The sequence below is a fragment of the Ambystoma mexicanum genome, chromosome 1q, assembly GCF_040938575.1.
Source record: "Ambystoma mexicanum isolate Mex_15411 chromosome 1q, UKY_AmexF1_1, whole genome shotgun sequence".
Classification (NCBI taxonomy): Eukaryota; Metazoa; Chordata; class Amphibia; order Caudata; family Ambystomatidae; genus Ambystoma; species Ambystoma mexicanum.
The window spans coordinates 572,136,842-572,156,761 of NC_090922.1; the positions used below are offsets into that span (position 1 = coordinate 572,136,842).

The following is a 19,920-nucleotide window of genomic DNA, read 5'->3' on the forward strand; positions in this document are numbered from 1 at the left end:
AGTTCAAATACGTTGCCCTATTGGCATATTAAGAGTTCACATACTTCGCTTTTCCCCTATTCAACTTTCTTTCGGGATTGCGGTTACTTTCTTGCCTTTGGTTCCCGTTGTAATACACTTAACCTCAGAACATTTTGGAGACTTTCGAATGTGCAATTTCACCTTGCAGGACCGCTCTATTAATTTGTATAATTTCCTTTTACAATTCAGCAATTGTTATTTCCATTATGCGGTTTACCGGCACATTAGTAACTTTTGCTTTTAACAGAAACCAAGCTTTTGTTGCCTTCGATAACTTAACCGTTGTGTTAATTGGTCGTCTTTCAGCAACTCCCCAGTTTACCTGCAAGGGTCACGGGCAACTTCCAAGTACCTTGAAGGTTTCTGTCTTCTGCTAACTTGGTTTCAGTCTTGGAATGCTTAAGGCTTCCCAAAAGTGTGGAATTCTCACCTGGCTCTCTCTCGTTCTTCGCATCTGCCACTGAGCCCCTTGTTCTTCGAACTTCCATAGCCTGATTCGCATCAATCCCCCTAAAGAGCTGTTCCTTCTGGTACCCAGCCTCGCTCATAGTGTGCCTGTGCGCGCCACCTTTTATCCTGACAGGGAGTGTTAATGAGTAGTAGGTGTGTATAGTTTGGATTACGTGCCTGACTCTGCCTGGCCTCATTACAGGGACAGCCATTGGGAGGCAGTAGAGGTAATCTTTCTGGCCTCATTCCTCATCTTCCTCAGCTCAGTAGTGTTGTCAATGTAAAGTGGGGAGGAATTATAGGAGCTGTAGTTTCCCTTACAATAAGCAGGGATAGGGGTTAGATGGGTTGTGGAAAAAGGGGGATATCATGGCTCCCCGGGGTGCTTCTCCCGACTCCCGGGTACCCCTACCCAGGTGATGCTCCCTCGCTTATCCACCCCCAGGGTCAGGATCCAAAAGCGATGCCCTTTCCCTGACCATCTGAGTATGGGATCACTGGGGAATAGGTTGTGAAACACCCTCTGGGTTTTCACATAGGTAAGAACTGAAAAATAAAGTGTTAAAGTGCCAAAATTGCAGAGGGGTGCAAATCCCAACATCGCCTCTTATCCAATTTGTGATCCTGGCCATCTTATTTAATCTCGTATTGCATACATGGACTAAATTGACAGTCGCTACACCTTTCAAAATTGTCACCCTTCAGAGTGATTTCATTCTCAGGGTATGATTTTCAAAAAGACTTATGTTTTCAATGGCTATAGTGTTGCTTCTTCTATAAAACTAGTGAGCATTGATATATTGCATACCACAGCCACTTGTTCCTTTGCTCTCTGTCAACTCTACTTGAAAACGATGCCCCTCTTCTAATCTGTCTGTCTGCATATGTACACCTTCCGGGTAGCTCCCAATCTTCATTCACTGTCTATGCTATGGCAAATTTAGCTTTCTCCTTGCTTCCAATTGGTCTGCTGTATCAATGTTTGAGCACTTTTGCATTCTGTGATGCAGCTAATCTGAGTTGTCTGTTTATTCTGGAGTATGTGCACCTTTTTAATGTGATCCGTGTCCTGCATTTATACTACAGCCCAGTATACTTTCCATTTGGCTGCTATTGATGAAATGTATCCAATAGCTATTCTAGAATGCAAGGATCTTTTTCGTGGACTGCAAATGTTACACTTGAAATGCTACTTGTTTATCATTCTGATCACAGCAAAAATGAAGAGGGTAATAGGCAGAAATGAAGCTATGGATTGTGATCGCAACGAGGGGGGTGCGAAAAGACATTATGCCAAGTTTGTTGGCAACATACCCCACCTTTAAATTGTTGGGTAGGATTGTAAAAATGCTCAGTGAAACTGTTTTTGCATAGCAGCGAGTTAGCATATAATTTGTTAAGGTCTATGCCCCATGGAACTTTGAAAACTTGGAAAGCTGGCAGATTGTGTGAAAAGCGGTCTAGTAATCTGGATATTCGTTGCCCTAATACTATATACAAATAATTGCAGGGATAGTGCTACATAGTCTGGGTGATATATTTGCTAAGGCGCCATGAGTAACAGAAATGTTGTGCTTAAACGTCATTCATATTAGAAACATAAAGCAAGTGGATGTAGGTACAAGTATGGTAACCTTTTGTAGAGCCAAGGGAGGCAGAGTCAAGGTCGTCTGGTAATATATCTGAATGAGGCCTGGGACGGAAGTTCAAGTCATAAGGGTTAAGTATGGTAGTCAAGTATAGGAGTCATGGGTAGGGAGGAGAGATAATTTGGTTAATGTGTGCAGACATCTCTTAATGATATCTTCTGTTCATGCAGTAACTTATTCATATTAGTTTTTAACCTATTATGGATGTATTCTACGTTTAGGTTTTGGGGGCTTTTAAGGTCAGGCTTGCATAGTAGGGCAATGCAAATAAGCTAGACCAGAATATCAATACTAGTTCATATAATTTAGCTTCATTTTGAGAGAAGGCAATATTCGGTACCTGCTGTGCCTTGTGCATCATTACATCTTTTTAAATAGGTGAGAATTGTCTGTGTGCGCTGCAGAAATTCTTCTGAGCGGCACCCAGAAGGAAGTTGAGCAAGCGCACATGTGCACAGCTTAGAGGGAACATTGCTAGAGAGCCCGGCCAAGATGGCTGCTCCTCTCTGAGGTCCATGCAGAGGTCCCGACAATCATGTACAAATTGCAATCTGGGCATACATAGACACCAGCTGAGGTTGCAGGTACCTGTGAACTCTTCCAGACACGTGTGACTGGGTGCAATGGCGCTGGGACCCCCTCGGCAGCCGGCGAACGCTCGCAGCCTTGGGCTGACCAACAGCAGAACTTGCATTCACCCACGGTGAGGCCCGGGGAGATAGTCTACACAATCCTGCCGAGTCAGGCGGTGGTGGGCCTCTCCCCCGACTGCAGTGTGCGACGGTCCAGAGGATATGCTCCAGGGCTGACAGACACACAACAAGAACAGCAACGTACTGGAGAAAAACCCACGGCAGCGCTGCAAAGAACTACATTGGTGCGCTGGGCGGCCCGCCCTGGTCCCAGCAACTAAGTCCTCTGCGAATCAAGCAAACTAGTTGGAGCATGGGGGCCAGAGATACCGGGAAACCCAGCTGGTCAGGGGGGGTCTGATCGGACAGACCGGCACAGAGGCGGCATCAACCTGTCCCCCCTCCAGGCGCCCCGCTGGCTTGCTGAGAGGCTTATGGAAGGTCGCTGCATGGCCCGGGCACCTCCGGAGGAGAAGGGGGGGTACCCACCGAAATGCGAGGCAGGGAGGAGCAGTGCCGAAGGGAGAAAGAAAAAAAAAAGGAAGGCAACAACACTTAAAGCAGCCTGGCCGTCACGGTGAGGGCCAACATACGCGAGAAGTGGGCTGTCCTCCTGGATCACCCGGGGTGCTGCAAATCCAGGCCCCCGACATGGCGCTGAGCCGGCACTGGCCCTCAACACTCCTGATGGTGGGGGGGTACACCCAGCAAGTCACGAGACCGGTCTGTCCCTCAGTGGTGTAGAGAGCGGAACCCTTGCCTCCTGTGTCGCATCCATAACAAGGCCTCTCTGAACCTCGAGATCAGCCTGATGCAGCTTCTCGCCAACCCAATGACAGCCTGCCCCCAACGGCCACTGGATCCATGGTGAAGAGACAGCGGCCACAGGGGAAGGACAGGTTTTCCACATGTGATCATGGACTCTGTTCCACAGCCCTAAAAGCACCGCAAACACATGGGGGGGGGGGGGGGGGAGAGAGAGGAACTGATTGTCCACCTGCCACAATCGTGCCTGGGCACAGCGGAAGATCAGCCAAGACCGCATCTGACCCGGTGAGCGGGGGAGGGACGCAGGCAGTTCAGAGCCCGTACCACCCCCAGCAGTGTGTAGGCACTGAAGGCCCGGTGAGACACGACAGGATAGGGAGGGCGAGGTGAACCGGCACAGATGGCCGCAATCTCTGCCGGCAGCAGGCAGAGTGAAGGGAGAGACAAGACCACACAGTGTGTGGTGCCGGAGCAGCACTTGTGGGCTTGGAGGCGTGCCGTTACCGTTCGTCTCTTTCACAATATAAGACTGAGATAAGAAGTTGCTCAAAAGGGCCCCCCCCTCCCACAATAGACAGACAAAAAACAGTGGGGCAAACAAAATAGCTGCATGGACTGGGACCAGCGGGGGGTCAACGAACACTGCAGCCTCCCTCAATAATAGCAGAGTGGACATATATGTCAGCATAGTGGTGAGAGCAATGCACCATCACCTGGCGTTGGTGCTACTGGGGTGCCCCAGTGGGGTTAAGGGCTTGCACGCCAGGTGTAGGGAGACAGTGGGGAGAACTCTGGATCAACACGCAGCATCGACCAAGGTCAAGTAAACCAGCCCTCGTAACACAAAGCTTCAAAATCACTACCTCCCACATCACCATAGCCTAGAGGTGAACTAACGGTACAACAAATTGGCCAAACCAAGTGCAAAGGTCATCCAGCCGGGTCATAAACCTTGAACATGCCTGCTTGCACCGTCCTGGCCTATGCACACATCTGGAACATTACCTTCGAGCAACCGGAGGGAACGGACACCTCAAGCTTTTTACAGTTGGCCCTGCGGCCACTGCTCCAACCTTAGAGCAATCCGTGAACATGGGGAAAGCAGACAAGCTGCAGTGATAACTTGACTTTGAGGGCGGCACCCCCACCAGGACACCCAGAGTTCAACCTCAAGAAGAGCCAACTGAATCACTGAGAGAAGCAGAAATGAGCTCTGCCTCAGTACCAGAGGCAGACAGGGAGATCCTGATGGATCTTAAGGCTGACATTGGAGGGCTCGACTCCAAATTAGATTCTTTATCCTCCAAGGTCGACCATTTGCAACACCAAATCGATAAACATGGGGACCGTCTGGATGAGGTCGAGCAGAGGGTATCTGGGTAGAAGACGGAAACAGATCCCTTGCCGCCAGAGTGTCAGCACTCGAAGTTAAAGTAAAATCAGTATCGGCGAAGAATGAAGACCTGGAGGGTAGAGCGCGCCGTAATAACTTTCAGCTGGTTGGAAACTTGGAGCGGCAAGGCCTCCCCAAGATGGAGGAATTTGTAGAAACCCTTCCAGAAGACCTGTTTGGGGAGACTGCACTGTCCCCATTGTTCATGTCAGGTTGCCGGGTGTGCCGGCAACCTGACCGATACCAGGAACGGCCTCCTGCCCCATTATTGCGTGGCTCCTAAATTACAGAGACCGGGGCACGATCCTCCGACTAGCCAGGGAAAAAGGAGAGCTCCAATATGATGGTGACAAGATTCAAGTGTTCCCGGATTTTTCAGCAGCTGTTCAAGCATCCCACCGATCCTTCACTGGGGTAAAGAAACATTTGAGACACAGCAACATCCCCACTCCATGTTGTTCCTGACGAAACTCCGGATTCAGCACGCACCTATCACGTCCTTCCTGGAATAGATAGGTGGGCAACTGCCTCGAAATATCCATGGCCCCGCAGGGATGAACAGGATAGGAGTGATCCAGGCTGATGGTGTCGGCATCACAGCTCTGGGGGAAATCTCGTTGCATAACACATCAATACCACGCAGCGATTATAGCCAGATACATTCAAGAGCTAGTTAAAAGGGGAGCCAGCAGATTTGGTCGGGCACTAGCGCACCAAGCTCTGCAATGTTTATTGGGAATAGGTGAAAGGGGTGGGAAAAGCTAACAGGCGGATTGGGGGATGCCCTTGGGGCTTGGGGGGGGTATGAAGGGACAGTTGGGGGGTAGTTTAGAAGAAGTCTGGTAGTCAGAGGTCTGGTTCTCCCCTGCCCAACAAACCTACACACACAATGAAGCAAGCAAGCTTTACATATACCAAGAAGGCAATGACCAAGAAGTCGCGAGCCCCATTGCCTAGATTCAGCAGAGTCCGATGGGGGCAGAGTAGCAACCTGGAACATAAAAGGGGGGGGACAACCCTGCAAAGATTCAGAGAGTATCCCAATACCTTAGGAGGCACCACATCGATGTGGCACTGATACAGGAAACGCATCTCACCCCGGCTTCCGAGGGGAGGTGGGGGGCACGTTGGGGGTGTCAGATACTTTTCTTCCTACTCATCCTACGCTAGGGGAGTAGCAATCCTGTTTGGCAGAGGGGTAAAGTTCTGACTCCTATTGGTGGCCAGAGAGGATGCTGGGAGAGCACTACTGGTAAACGGTGTGCTTGAAGGGACACCGGTCGTCCTGGTGAATTAATACGGCCCAAATATAGACAGCACTAAAGCATTCCACTGGGTCATGACACAACTAACTGGGTTTCGCACTGCCACAATAATATGGGGAGGAGATCTGAACACTGCCCTGAACCCCCTGTGGCACAGATTAAGAGCAATCCCGGGTGGAATGACCAGGCCGGGCCTTCACATTCAGGAGATCTGTACAGCAGATTCAGGAGACCTGTACAGCATATGATTTACTAGACGCATGGCGACTCCGCCACCCTTGGGTGACTTTACATTCCACTCAGGAGCCCACAGCACAAGCTCTAGATTAGACTACCTGCTGGTGTCCTGGGAAGGGGGATTCAGTTGGGGAGACATCACTCTATGATCACTCACCAGTGACATTAGAATGTGCATCTGAGTCTAGAGGCAAGGTGGGTTACTCCTGGAGATTCAAGTCAGGGGCTCTCCAAGATCCGGTATTTGCCCAAGAATTGCAGGAAGAAATCCAGTCCTTTCTCTTGACCAATCGAGAATCCGTCTCCTCTAGCGGGGTGCTATGAGAAACGCTCAATTACTATGTCAGAGGGGTCTCTATGTCTAAGGAAAATGGTATCCTGCGGGTCATTAGAAGAGAACTAGCTGAAGGGGAAACCTGAATTAAAAACTTAGAGGGCTAATATGCAGAGAAACAGGACCCTTAAACACTAGCCCGCCTTCGCCGGGAACTCAATAAATTTAGGATGAACGCAGATCAATAAATCTGATTCTTGGCACAGGGAAACCAAGTGCGACAATATGGTGAAGGCCAGAAGCCAGGAGCTCTCCTGGCACCTTTGATAGCAGCTGACAGATGCCCACCCTTCGTGGAAAGCATAATGAACTCACAGGTAGAGATAGTCCACTCCGAAGAGGACATAGCAGAAGTATGCTGCGTCTTCTACCAGAACCTGTACAGCGCCAAATGCCTGAGAGATTCCGAAGCACTATGTGACTACTTCGAAGAAACAGAACTATACTGGGTGGATGGGGCCCGGTGTGAATCCCTTAATAAACCCCACACTCTTGCAGAAATACTAGAGGTGATCAAGGAACTTCCAGGATCTACATCGCCTGGCCCCTATGGTCTGACAGGAGAATTTTACATGGCACTAGCACCCAACCTTGCACCACTCCTTCTCCTTATGTATGAAGATGCCCTTGACAAAGGAGTATTGCCCCCCATGTTGCGCAAAGCCAACAAGTTATTGCATAAGCCTGTGAAACCCCATGAAGATTGCGCCTCCTACAGGCCGATCTCTTTAATAAACGTGGACAATAAAACATATGCCAAAATACTAACCAGGCGGCTGCTCCCACTTATGCCGGGGTTATTACTAGCAGACCAGGCAGGCTTCATACCCAGATGAAATTCTGCGTTCAGTGGTTCTTTGGGATCATTGAAGCCCCGAAGCCCTTGACCCGAACAGTCTCCGTGCTCTTAGATGCAGAAGAGGCCTTCGACTCTGTCGAGTGGCCATTCCTTTTCGGCCATACCTTTTCGCTGTTCTGCAAAAGTTGGGGCTCGGGGCCCATTATATCAAACTGGTTTCCCTGCTCTACACAAACCCCTCCGCCAAAATTGTAAAGACCGGTGGGGGGGTCTGTACTTCTGCTCTCTATATGGTAGAGGAGAGGCACAGAGGACCCCAGCCAAGATTCTCTAATACGGTAGCTATGGGCGAGCAATCAAGGCCTAGCTTCTCAGGAGGTGATGCAGGCTGGTTCTTAAGTACAGTGTATCCCCCAAGCCCCCACAAAGGAATGTCCACACACTGTATTACTGAAAACACAGTCTTTATATAATTAATATTCAAAGGTTATGTACACTTATCACAATAACGCACTTTGTGCTCAGGAAAATCAATAATGGTAAATATCTACAATTCTAAAGTGGTACCACTAATATTAGACCTCATTAAAGTGCATTCACAATACTGTTAAAATAGCACACAGACCAATAAGAAGGAAACCAGCAATAGAGAGAGGAGAGATAACAGATGGTTGAAACAATAGGCAGAAGACTGGCCCTTGCTACTGGACACAGTTCTGTGTGGAGATCCCCCCACCTGGGCAACCTGTAAAATAAATGGATATAACACAAGCCCAGTCCATATATTGTTCAATAGTCTTATTCTCTCCTACAATGTTTTTACCCCCCCAATGTACCTGGTGGAGTCGTGTTCTTCGAAGAGGCGTCGACAGATCCTTCTTGAATGACCCCCTTTAAAGCAGGAGTCACGGATCGTCGAGAGGCGTCGAGAAGCGTCGAGGAACTCGGTGTTCGGTGTCGGGGAATCGACGGCCCTTCTTGAATGCCTCCCCTTTCAAGCGGGAGACACGGGGCGTCGAACGTCCGACAACAAACAAGGTAGAACGGCGTCGATGAGGCGGCAGGCTTCGATCCGAGCGGTGCTCGTCGGCGTCGAGACGTCGGCGTCCTGCGAGGAAGAGGCGTGCGGGGCACCTCGGCGACACTAGTTCTGGACCGCAAAGATTGTGAATGACGGTGGCCCAGCAAGGGCGTCGAGTCGCTCGAGTCTTTGGGGTCGTGAGGTGGCGGGAAACCCACCGGCGGATTCTCCTCGGCGCGTTGGTCGTCCTCGACTTTCTCCGGCAGGACAAAAGCGGTCGACGGTGCGGACGAGGGAGTCCTTCGAGTCAAATGTTCTTAGGCGAGGAGCGGACGGCTCCGGTCGTCGGCGGCACGGCGTCAAGTGGTTCCCACGGCTGGGCAACACAACTTCGACGGGCCTCCAGCGGTTGCACAGACCTGCGAACCCTGGTCGATGGCAATGGACTTCGACAGCGTCGATGTCCGGGTGCTTTACTTCGATCTCCTCGGCGGTCCCGTCTCGGGTCGGCAGCCTTTCGAGGGTCTGACTTCCAGGGCGCTTCGGCGAAGATTCAGCGGTGCTCGATGGTCCCTCGGAGCACGGGAAGAGGGCGCCTAGCCAGGTCCTCTCTCGGGTCAGTCCTCGACGATTTCGACAACCTTCAGTTTCTGTCGAAGCAAATGCCACAGCAAGTCTTCTTCTTCCAGCTGGACGTCGAGGATCAGCAAATCCAGTTACTCTTGAGTGGAGACTCAGCTTCTGAATGCTTCTGAACAATTTCCAGTGGTGAGAGGTCCCCAGATATACTATTCTGTCTCTCATCCACACTGCTGGCACACACACAGCAGCCAATCACACAGAAGGGCATTCATGCAGTCAGTCAGCCAATCAGGCACACAGTGCATTCAGGCCACACTCCTCCCTTTCAGACACTCACAACAAGGAATGTGGATTGGGACAAGTACCCAGCCATTCAACACTACACACTGCATTCAGGCCAGTTTCGGGCAGGGCTGTCTCAGTCTTTGTCTCATATGCCAGAAACCAGACAACCACAACAAGGAGTGTATATTGGTCACACACTCCATTCACCCAGGTCCCACCCACAGGAGGTACCCATAACATACAGTCACTGGGAAGGCTCCAGTCAGTCTAGCTGGGCCTTCACAACAACACCATATATGGAACTTCCACCCAACAGCCAGTCAGGGGGAAGGGACAGAGCCAGGGCTTCCCAGGACTTTGGGAAAAACAAGACAACAGGCAATAGAAAGCAAGAGGCCACAGGGGCCATCTTGTTCCTATCAGGAATCAACTGATCCCAATGGCAGGGCCTGGGTATCCCAAAATGGAGGACACTCAGAGCACCTGTCAAGTTCAGCATGGAGCTGCCACCAGCCCATACCCTGCTCTGTGGGCCACCCACAGGTGCCCAAAAACATACACTAGGGGCACAGGGTTGTACCCCTACCCAGGGGTGCCATAAGGGTATCCCATGAGTCTGTTCACCAAACCAAAAGAGAGAGCTGCACTGCCAGGAGTCCCAAATGGACTCTTGGGCAGAAAACATAACAGAACACACGATAAAAGGCAGAAAAGGACAAGGATTCAGAGGCCCTGTCCCTCTGATGCATTTCCAGCATCACAAAAATCATAATCTGAAGAGCGTGGTCAACACAATTTGAAATGAAAAGAGGGACTAGACAGAGCTGCCTGTCAGCATTATTATTCACCCTCGGGATGGAACCACTTGCTGCAGGTCTAAGGGAGCAGTAAATTGAGAGAGGACTTACCCTGGGACCGCACAAGCTCATTCTATCACTCTCTGCTGATGATGTGGCTCTCTTATTTTGTGACCCAGAAATCAATCTTAACCCAGTGATGCGAGAGGTTCTCAGGTTTGGGGTCTTCTCTGGCCTCAAAATCAACCATAACAAGTCAGTGGTGTGCCCCTCCTCACAGAGGGAACGAGGGCATTTCGAGAAGAGTTTGACCTCAGGTGGGAGAACTCTGGGGTCAGGTACCTAGGAGTGCTGCTTTCCAGGAATCACGAAGGATTATACTGGGACAACTATGGGGAGGCCGTTGAAATGCTCCAGGGAAAAATAACACAGTGGCAACATCTCCCACTTACGCTCCTAGGGAGCGTCTCCGCTGTGAAAATGATTATATTGCCTAAACTCCTTTATCTGTTCGCTAATGTTCCTCTGCTCCTGCCGGGAGGATTTTTCCGACGATGGAGGGGCCTAATCTTGGAGCTACTATGGGCCGGGAAACCAGCGAGAGTGGCCCACACAACACTTATGCAACCAACGGCAAAGGAAGGCTTAGCCCTGCCGGACTTAGAACGCTATTACTGGGCAGTGCAGGCACAATTCCTGGGATATTGCTATGCCACTCATTTTGTTCGCCCACATGTTCAAATTGAGCGAGCCCTGATGACACCCAATCTATTATGAGCAGTGATCGTAGGGGCGCTCCCAGTCCCACCACATACCCTAAACATAGCCCTGATAACGTACGCAATATGGAAAAGGGTGGCAAAGAAACGCTGCATCTCCAGCTGCTATTCGCCCCTACTAACAGCAAAATACATTCCTGGAATACCCATAACGATTGAGTGGGTATACTTGCAATGGACAGACAAATTACGAATAGAAACTCTGGGGGATCTGTTTGTAGATGGCATGTTCCTTACGACCCAGCAAGCAAGGGCAAGGGGAGCGGAGCCTGCCCTCGATATGTGTCTACTTCTGACTCCATCACACTCTTAAATCCCTCTTCCCCTCGTTCCCAGCACAACCACTGACATGGCAGCTATTACACAAGGTAATTCAAACACAGGGAGACGGCCGGCTAATCTCACGAATTTATAGAGACCTATTGGTGGACGAGACAGGTGAGACAGTCTGAGGAAAAGGTGGGAAACATCCCTACGCGATCCCATTGCTGATTGGCACTACATACTGAGACAAACACAGAAGGTCTCTCTTAATTCTAAGTACAAGCTCATACGCTTTCTCCCCCAGTTACACCACACTCCAGCCAGGTTACACAAGCACATTCAATCCATTTCAGAGGCATGTACTAGAGGTAATTACGCTCCAGCGAACTTCCTTCACCTTGCATGGGAATGACAGAGTTAGCCAATTCTGGTCAGAGGTGATAGCCAAGACCTCATTGACTATAGGGCAACAAGTTGAGCTGAGCCTGCTTTCTGTACTACTGGGATGCACCAAATCCCTGCAACCCGCATTGAGGCGGTTAAATAGGACTACTACTGGTTCTGGCACGCTGGTGAGTGGCTATAACATGAGGTACAGGCCTGCCGCCTAGCGTTCAGCTGTGGCTCCAGGATGTGGCTTATTGCCACGACATGGAAACTGCGTTCCTTAGGACCCTGCCATTGCATGCACGCCTCAGAGGTATGGGGCCCTTATATTCACGACCTATTGACTGCCACAAACTGAAATGGGGTTAAACAAAAAAGACAGATAATTAAACTCTCAATAACTCGAGCCTGAATATCGCATGCAATGCTTGTAACAGATGTTTTTCTTTTTCTCTTTTGGGGGAATGTGGGAGACGGGGGCTGGGGGAGTATTAAAACAAAAAAAAAAGAATAATAATAAAAAAAGGTATACCTTGGTAAAATCCGGTAAAGAGAGACCAGGACAGAAGCAGGACCCCTGAGAGGAAGAGGGGCAAAAGCAAAGATCCCCTGAAGAGAGGGGTGACAATCCAGGGCCTCCTGAGGACGCGAGGGAATGTAATGTAATGAAGATACTCCTGAAGGAAAGGAGAGTCGCGAATCATCTGAAGGACGGAGATCTAGACCCAAATCACGGGACCCAGCTGATCCCTCGCCTAAGAGGTCCTGCACCTAGAAGACTACGGGTCCCAGTTTGATTGCCTGCTCTAAGCGGCCCTATTTGCCTATCTGAGGAAACCATAAGAGAAAACCTGTTTTGAATGAATTGTTGGACATTTGCTATTTAGGGAAGGACTTTAAATTAGATATTCTACCCTCAATACTTTTCACCCAAGGGAAGGACTTTAAGCTTATAGTCTTCATTTATTCTGACAACTCACTTTCAAGGAACTTTTGATTCAGGAAACCTTTATTTCCAGTTAAAGGATCAGTTGTGACAGGCGAGTTTTCTTTAGGGGTTTTGGTACTTGGGCACCTTTTTACTTCATAGGTGTGGTATTCACTCAGGGTTGACTTCTAAAGCATTTACGTTTGAACATTCTGCGTTATTCTTTAAGCCCCGTTTGGATTACACCTGCTTATTCAAGTCATTTCTGTAATAAGACCCAAAGTCTGAGATCATTCTGTTCGCCATGTCGCACTCGTCATGCTTGCACTACGGCTGGCCCTGCATAGACTGCGCTGATTGTAAAGGCAGTCATTGCCCAAACATGGACCAACGTATGCGGCTGGATCAGGGTATTCCATGTGCATACACAGGGTATTTTGGTTTGGTCTTTATTCCCCACAAAAGGCTGAAACCCCCTCGGAAGCTAGAAAACCCCAAAACCTAACCGATTCTAAGATGTATACATAAAGTAGCGCATAGATTGCAATTAGTCGCATTATGAGACTTCACGCTTGAGGCAAGCCAAGCATGACGGATGCAACTAACTCAAGGTAAAGAAACCATCAATTCCATTGCCTCAAAAGCGCATGCGCATCTTGTATACTTACCCTTTGACTTGCAAACATCAAACGGGGACCAGGCACACAGTTGCCAATAACTTATTTAGTTATTCTTTATCTGTTTCCGTGTTTAGATCTCTGCAAATTCAACAACTTCCCCCATCTCCCCTCCCTGTCCTGCTCTGCGCCCATGGTCAAATCAGCATCATTCTGTTGCGATTGGGCCTGAATATCCAGTACTTTCGCATCAATACTGGACTTTGGCATAGGGAGGTTCGAGACTATCCTGAACAGAAGGCAACGGGTCTGAATGCGATTTTATTTATTTATTTGCATTTATATGGCGCGCACACAGCCCGGGGCCATCGAGGCGCTGTTAGAAGATAATGGTTTAGTTACAATACATAGAAATGTGGCTGGGTTACATTAGCTCAGAGATAACATGGCTTAGTTGAACTACTTAGGTAGGAGACTAGGTAATGTTCGCCCATACCTTAGCACTAGATCTGAAAGATTGGTTACACTTGTGATAGTGCAGCACGGGTTACATGTTGAGCTGCATATCGTGTGAACCATTTATTTTCTCTGCCATTCTGGTCATCCTCAGTCTTGGATACGAGGAGGTCCTGGATTTCTACAGGCTACCCAGTAATCCTGGTGTATTTTACTATGGAAGGTCAAGATGCCGCTTCAGCGTTTGTTATGTATGGCAGCTGCTTATGGTATGAAGTAGTTTATTTTAAATCCAGAAATAGCACAGTTTTGGCAGAAACTATGCAGACAATCTGATATAAACTCATATGTGGAAATAAAAATAAGCACAAAATGGCCAACAGGTGATGTCATCTGCTCTAGGTGTCCCTCATCAGCCGAAATTGCAAAGATGCACACTCTGGTTATGACCTATTGTAAAATGTTTCAGGTTTTTTGAGAAAATATTCTAATATCTTAGTTCTCCGGACCATCCATGTCTCCTCCTGCCTAGCCAAACTTCATTTGCTTCCGGTTAAACAATGGGTTGAGTTGAAGGCCCTTGCTATCGTGTTCTTCTGTCCTTCTAGCAGAGGCCTCTGCTTTCTGTTCACTCAACTCTCTGCCTCCCTGGCCGTTGCCTCAGTTTGCCTAGTTTTTCCCTTCTCCGTGTTCCCTGCTTGCATTGTGTGAACACTGGATGCCGTGCCACCTCACTATGCGCTCCTTCTCTTTGGCAACACCTTTCAATTCCGATTAGACCAGCCTCTTATCGCCACATCTTTCGGTGCTCACTCAAGACCTGGTTCCTCTTCTTCCTTTCAGCACCGACATGCCATCTCCCCTTCCCCGCTCCTGCCCTGCTGGCTCTCGGTGCCAAGGAACCACATCGTGGTGTGTATGTGCTCTCTAGAACAGCATCAGAGCGTAGGTCTCCTTATTGAAGGTTCTTCTGCACTATTGAATGTGGGTGCTTGGTCAAGACAGGATTCCGTAAACACCACAACCGCAAGATATCGAACAAGATCATGAGAATTCTGTCCCTGCTGAGAAGAATTTAGTCCTTTGTGCCTCTGACCTGGCAAAGCCAAACCATCGTACAGCCAACAGGGCATCATGTTCTCATGTTTAATCTGTAAACCTCGGAATCCTGCATTCATGTAATAGGAATCCAGGGCATAGCGTTTCATAAGTTTCCCTTGAGTTTTGGCCTGAAAGTGTTTACTGTGTTACTTCATTGGTTTTTGCATAGTCCCACCCATGATTGGAAGCACCTGGAGAATCCAAACTTCATTTCTTTTTGGGGAGCCATTTTATGGGTCTCTGAGCTGTACCATGCTGGATGGTTTCTGCGATGGCGTTCCACTATGCATGGCATTACGCAAGAGTTCTGTATCCTGACCATGAGGGAACGCTAGGTGGTGCCTATATCAGGATCTACTGTTCTGGACGCGTTGTACAATCGCTTCAAGTACCTACAATGGTGCATTCAATGCAAACAGCTGCAACAAAGAAGACAAAGTGGCATTCGCAGCAGCAACACAGCAATCTGCCGTACGCGGCTAGAGAGAATCTGGGGCCAACGGAATTGTAGTGGATGGGAACAAATTGGTGATAAACAGGTGGCATGTACAGGAATGTTCTGGAAAATAATCTGCCGGTGTCTTTGGCAGTGTTTCAAGTGTCCTGGTTTTGAATGGAGGGTGATGTTTCCATTGGCTCTTCTTTCTGTGGGACACGTGACCTCCTGTAAATAGTCTGTAGGCCAGGGCATTGCGTGGGTTGTAACTCCTTTGAGACCGCTAGGTGTGCTATGAGCATGCACCAGCGTGAGACCTTGGGCATTGCGTAGGTTGTAACTCCTTTGAGACCGCTAGGTGAGCTATGAGCATGCACCAGTGGTGAGACCTTGGGCATTGCGTGGTCTGGAACTCCTTTGAGACCGCTAGGTGAGCTATGAGCATGCACCAGTGGTGAGACCTTGGGCATTGCGTGGTCTGGAACTCCTTTGAGACCGCTAGGTGAGCTATGAGCATGCACCAGTGGTGACGCCTTGGCGTGGTAGCTTTGGGGCCTACAGTTTCTTGCAACCTGACCAATTTAGCTGGGGGAAGTGTATAAAGGCACATTAGATGTGGCATTGTGTTTGGCGTTGGCTAGTTTGTGGATTGAAGGCATATTGGATGTGGCATTGTGTCTGGCGGTGGCTAGTTTGTGGATGCAAGGTTGGTAATCCATCTCTGAGTGTTATGGGTGAGTTCACATTTGTGTTGTGAAATCTTGATTGCCTGGTCAGAACATGATTGGAAGGGTTGTTGTCCCCTGAATGTTGGGATTCTCAGATAACTGAAAGAGATGTTGATGGCTTTCTCTCTCATCTTCTGGCCATCACTGTGTATTGGGCTTGCAGGTGGCTCCTTATGCTTTGCCTGGTCTATATTGACAGCAGTGGATCCTGCACTGCCGCTTTGGCTGCAGCCGACTCTTCCTTCAGGGGATTGTGGAAACTCTGTTGCAGTGTTTGGTGTCACGTTGGATTTTGGGTACTATTTTCTTGTAGTGCGTACATCCTGTACCAGACCAGTTGTGGGTGGGATGGAGGGGCTTTCTTCTTGATTAGGTCTCTTATTATGGAGACGCCTGTTCAGGAAGTGGCAGAAGTTGCTGTTAAATTGGGTTCAGTTGCAGGGTGTGGGTACAGATAAAAGGTGGCTTGACTGGGCAATGGCACTTTTTGTGGCCCTGCTACTAGGTGTGGAAGTTGAGGCCTGCTGCAAATGTTTTTTTTGTGTGGGGGGGATCATGTAGTGGGAGAGCACATCGCTGACCTGGTGGAAGGAGGGTTGTACTAGGTTTGAAAAATCGGGTTCTGTGGGAGTCGGGGAGAAGATTAGAAGATGGGTGGTTGTGTGATGCATCACTGAGGGGTGATACCGGCGCATCGATACAGAGCCTTGTGTAGACTATGTACACCGTGCAACCAAGGGAACATTGTAAGGGCAATGGTTCATGGGAGACTATTCACTGTTGTACTGTTTAGCGAAAAGGTGGATAGAAATGTGTAGATGTTGCCTCCTCCAAGGGCCACACGTGCTGGTTACTCATTTTTGGAGTGAGGAAAAAACGCATGGGTGGGTTTAAAAAAAAAAGAAAATGGCGTTTTGAGCCATCGTCTGGCTCAGTGCAGGATGCCCACCTCAGCAGGGGGTTATTACTTTGAGTGTCCACCGCAGGAGGTCTAGATATTAAGTAGACCCCTCAGTCATTTGATCGTAGTCCCTAAGAGCACCGTTGGATTCTTGGCCAAGAGACAGGAGTTCTTATTTTACCAGAACATTGAGATCTTTTGGACCCATGGACTCTCGCATCCTTTAATCGCTGAGAACACAGTGAGCAGGTAAAACGGCATATCCTCCGCTTAGATTACTCTCCTGTCGCCACCCTGGTGTGTGCATTCTGTATTGCCCACCATCGCTGAGGCCACTTGCTCATGACGCTGCCCTCTATTGCTAACCACCTGCTGGGGTACTGCCCGAAAAGGGTTTCTGTTCAGTGTTTCTGGTCGAAGCACATTTTCTCTCGAATGCAAATCCTCGTCAGGGGCCGGCCCGAGGCGTGGGCAGTCTGTGCAGTTGCCCAGGGACCAGCAGGTACCATTGCCTGCCTCGACTATACCAAGAGACATTCTTTTAAGGAGGGGCTGTGCTGCTTCCATGTACAAGCTCGCTTTTTTGTTTCTCCCAGTGAGGTCACGGTGTCACCTCCCAACCCCGTGTGATGCTCTGGAGACAAACACCCCCTTCCAGCGCCCCATCTGATGCTGCGAGGAGGCCCCATAATTACTGCTCATCGCTTTCATTCTTCCAGCAGAACGTTTACAGTAGGAGCAATTTGTAAGACCTGGCTCATTTAAAAGACCATTGTTTGTCCAAGGCGTTCTTAACATGTCCATGTTAAGAAATGCAAAGGTGCATTTGTATTGTGAAAGCGCACACAGCACCCGTTGGCTGCCTAAATCTGCACCCTCATCCAGGCCAATTAAAATCTATCGCACAAAGCAGATTACAACTAATTACTTAAATTTCAGATGTTCATATAGCACACACCAAAAAGCGTGTATTTTTGATAGGTTGTAATATTGTCTTCATATCATGAAAGAAGCCTGCATGTATTTAAGATTGAAACACAAGCAAGTAAGCTTTTCACACGTTACCTTTTGTTATGAGTCGAAGGGCCTGATTCACAGATGCCTTTTTATAAAGGTGCAATCCCATTGAAAAATGCTCTGTGAATCAGGCCCCAAGTTTTGAAAGTACATTTTCAAAATCTACAGGACAATTTGTGCGTTCTGTTGAATTGCATTCTGGAACGTGTCTTCCATTCAAGATGGGGAGTAATGCAAAAATTGTACACTTTTTACCTAAGCTATTTCTATAAAGATGTATATATTTCTGTTAGTACCTTACAATGGTTTGTGTAGTTTTCAAGTCCTCTTTGTAAAACAGAGTATTGTTGAAAGCCAAACATGGGGTGAGCAGGGGAAATAAGCAAGTCATACATATTTGCCCAGGATCTGGCAAGAGAGGTTTCAATTGTGGCAACTGGCAAGGTTATTTTCCCTGGCTTTTACCAGGTGCTGCTTTTCAGGGCACAAGTAGAGGATACATGTGGGTGGACGGAGTCGGTCCACTGTTTTCAGAGGGCAGACACATCCCCTCTTGGGTGTTTTTGAGGCTGACGGGTATGCTCAAGTGACCAGGATTTCACCCAGGTTGTCGTAGTCTGCGTGCAGACCCTTACCTGCAAGACCGCATAAAGGGTCGTCAAAGCACATGTCTTGTATTGGGATTTTGTTTTCCAGGGACTATTTCGCTATAGATTGTTGGTTTTAAAAGGTCAGGGACTTTTATACTATGTCAGCATAGTTATTGGAAAATCTCCACTTTTTGAAAGGCCAATGCTCTTTTCTCTTGTGCGGCTTCTTCGAACGGAAAGCTCAATTGAGCTTACATGTGCATATTTCACTTTAGGATAGGTTTACTTACTGTGCATATATTCATGGGTGCCAGATATTGATTTTCACTATGGGGGCAGAAATTCCCACACCGAGTCAAGTGAGGGAGCCGTACCCATCTCCAGGTCGAAACACCACATTTTTCAGCAGCAATAGGACAAAAGCCATTTGAGTTACAAGAAGGTATAAACCTATAACATCTCGGCAACAGTCACCTAACCTGCTCAGTTGCCTTTACCCTATCACTGAATTAATTAACTATTATACACTGATTAGAAGATAGAGCAATGGCCCTGATGAAGCTCTACGGGCGAAACATGTGTAGGCCTGAAAGAATGTAGAGCCAATCCTAGGCTGAAACAATGTGCAATTAATTGAGAATGTAATGTGCATTGGTGTAAAACCTTTTTTGGACCATCAGACCTTGATTAAACTACCAATTCAGAGATGCACCTTTTCATACATCTTAGGCTTATGAACACAGGGAAACGAGACACCCATTTACGTTGATTCTACATTTTGACATGTTATACATGTCAGTGTTCAATGCCACAACTACTATACCCCCCAAAAAACATAAGCCACAACATTTCTAACAAAATAAAGGCTTTTCACAATTGGGTTAGCACAAAATCCCCTTTCCTATAAAGGGTACACTATCATATCTTTTTAAATGTTACCTCGGAGTACTGGTAGTCGTTCTGTGGTCGGTGTGCCATGGGTCAGCAACCTGTCCTGATGATTTAAAGATAGACTCCAGTCATCCCTCAATGTCGACTAGTCTAACTGGCTGATGGGAGCTGTAGTCCAAAACATCTGGAGAGCCACAGGTTGCAGAGCCCTGTAGTAGGCAGTCCAGAGTCTCCACAATTCTAATTTAATGGTATGTGCTATACACGATCGCTCCCTCCCGTACCTTTATAGTGCTAGGTTGTGATGGCAACTGAAGTAGACCTGTGTGCCCCTCGCACTAGGCAATGTCTTCCGTGTAACACCTGTGTATGTGTAGCTTTTTAGAGTGCTTAGTACTCCTTTGTTAACCCGATTGCCACCCCGGCAAGTCCCAAGTGAAAACAACTTGAATGTTGTAGCCCTTGATCATGGTATTGGGCTGTGCTATATGGGCTCTCTGGGTGTAAAGTGAATTGTGCAATTGTTCGTGATGGTCTAGTCTAATATCTGTAACTGTCCCGCCGTTTGCATTTTGCTGCGACCACCATAATA

General features: G+C 48.4%; 1 protein-coding gene across 1 annotated transcript in view; it reads left to right on the forward strand.

The window, feature by feature from the left end:
• The window catches only part of NIBAN1 (niban apoptosis regulator 1), a 491,461-nt gene that overhangs the window by 336,362 nt on the left and 135,179 nt on the right, over positions 1-19,920 (forward strand). The window lies entirely within an intron of this gene.